Genomic DNA, 2601 nt, shown 5'->3' on the forward strand with positions numbered 1-2601 from the left:
ATTAAAATATTTATATGTATTACAAAAAAAACCCTTCACATTGTATATAGGAGTAATATTTTAACAAAATAAAAGATATATATACATGTAAAGAATGTGGTTAAGGTACCGCCTTAAAGAATCAGGTAAACGCAAAGAAGAAGATTTAAAAAAAAAAAAAAAAAAAAAAGATGACAGGAGTATTATGTTTTGAAAATAAACTAAGGCGGTATCTCTCTCATTAGACCGTCTTAATATATATGTAAATTATAATTTATTTTAGCTACTCACGTACTACTTTATATATAAAATGACGGTCTTATTAAATATGTCAGTTATGATTGTAGAATATCACTACAATTGGTGGTATAGTTTATCAAGTGAAATAAAAACAGATTTTAACTTGTTTGGCCTTATTACGTTTAAGCTAATTTTACTGATAAAATATGTATGAACATCATTTGACAATACATATTAGTAATCCAGCTCATGAGCACTTAGATCACATGGTAGGACTTGGTCTAGCTTAACCGAAAATCTCTTGGTCGAGCCTCGGAAATGCAATAGTGTTACTCCGTAAAACTTATGAGGGAGATCCTTACATAACACTTGTCTTTACATAACATATGTATGAACATCATTTGACAATACATATTAGTAATCCAGCTTATGAACACTTAGATCAAATGGTAGGTGTTGGTTTAGTTTAACCGAAAATCTCTTGGTCGAGCCTAGACGATGCAATAGTGTTACTCCGTAAAACTTATGAGGAAGATCTTTATCGTCCTAAAATCCAACCCAGCTCAAATTCGAACTACATCAGATAATACACGCCAAAAAAATACGAAGTACATATTAGTGATCCTTAATCCTCACACCCGTTGGGCTATTAATTTGTCTAGGTTGTGACTTCATGACCATGGGCCAATAGCTCACGTGACCATGGGCTGTGGAAATAATAACAAAGTTTCCCCAACTTATAGTTGACAAAACACTATGACATGCTCTATTATGATAAGGTGATGATCCACTAACCCAAATCAAGCTATTTTTTTTTTTTTTTTTACAAAACTCGCACTTAGTTACATAACTTGCATTACAATAGAAGGAATAAGAAATTAAACATGAGACCTAATGTCCACGATGCATCTGTCTTAATCATAAGACATCTTCAATAAAATCAAGCATAATTTAAAAAAAGAGTAAATTAACAATTACAGAGTATCTTAGTTGTGACTTATTTCATTTGATTAGAAATTGCTCATACTAGACAAAAAATACTTAATTCTCAGAAGAAATGCGCTACTTAATTTCGGAATTTGGTATCACCAAAGAAAAAGCTCTCAAAATACCTCTCAAGTTTCAAGTCTCAATAATGGTCATCTGAAGCTTGAACCTACAAAGGGAACTCCCCTAAGATGTCATGCTCTTTATAGGAAGCTGTAATTTTTGTGAAGTGTATATATACATTATACACGAGTGATGTAATTGTAAAAAAATTGGCAAAAATATATGAAAACAATTGCAAATGCATTCTTCCCAAAATATTCTTACATGCATTTATTTACTCTGTCATTGATTATCATGGCCATGGTATTCACTTTCAACAAATTTGCACTATTTTATACTCCCTTCATTTCAATAAATTCTATATATTTATTTTTTGGGCACTATTTATCTGTAACAAGAGTCTTTGATACTATTTCTAATATATATACTGTAACATATAAATAATCATGTTAAATCTTGTTTAAATTGTGTTACCGAATATATTATGAATATCAAATTTTTATAATTTTTAGTATTCCCTCCTATTATCTAAGATCTTCCATAATTTCTAAAACATCAAATTCACAAAAATCTTTCACTCTTCTTATTTGTTTATGAAGAAAACCACCCATGTATTCCCATATGTGAGTGTCCCACATTGATAGAAGATGAGGGCTGTTACCACTTTAAAAGGCAAGGGGTTACTCCCTCTATTGCCAATTGGTTTTAGAGTGGAACCTCCTTGACCTTATGAAGCGGACTCTCTCTCCTCTATTTGGGTGCGGCCCAGACCCGTTGCATGATTTAACAGTTTGTTATTATTTGTGGACTTATGACTCCACATTCCCTCTCTTATTTGTTAATCTGATGGATTTTATCCACCCTTGTCAGAGTGTTGAGTATCAACACGGGTACATGGGGGAATCAGAAGAGTCAAGGGTAACATATAAACATTTTCATATGGCAAGTCTTCATGGGCTATAGGAAAACATGATGGAACATTTTAATTTACGAGTTGTTTGTCTATAGTAGAAATTCTGTGCAGCTTCTTTGAACAACTTGGGAAAAAAAAAACCTCGCGGATGTACACAGTAGATGTGTTGCGTCTTATTGCTCCCAAGAAGAAAAAGGTAGTGAATTTGCAGAAAAACACAGGAATTATAAACGTGGATGGATAGTCTCGAGTTGTTCAAGGATGGTATAACATAACCAAGGGAAACAAGGTCACAACACAAATTAGAGATACAAGAACTAGAAAAACTGTTTCAAAGGGGATAGTCTTAGTTGGTGCTATCTTCGGAGTCCTTTTTAGGAAGGATTGCTTCAAAAACGGCCTCGACCTCTTCCTTGGCG

This window comes from Silene latifolia, chromosome 10 (assembly GCF_048544455.1).
Source record: "Silene latifolia isolate original U9 population chromosome 10, ASM4854445v1, whole genome shotgun sequence".
In the NCBI taxonomy this organism is placed as follows: domain Eukaryota; kingdom Viridiplantae; phylum Streptophyta; class Magnoliopsida; order Caryophyllales; family Caryophyllaceae; genus Silene; species Silene latifolia.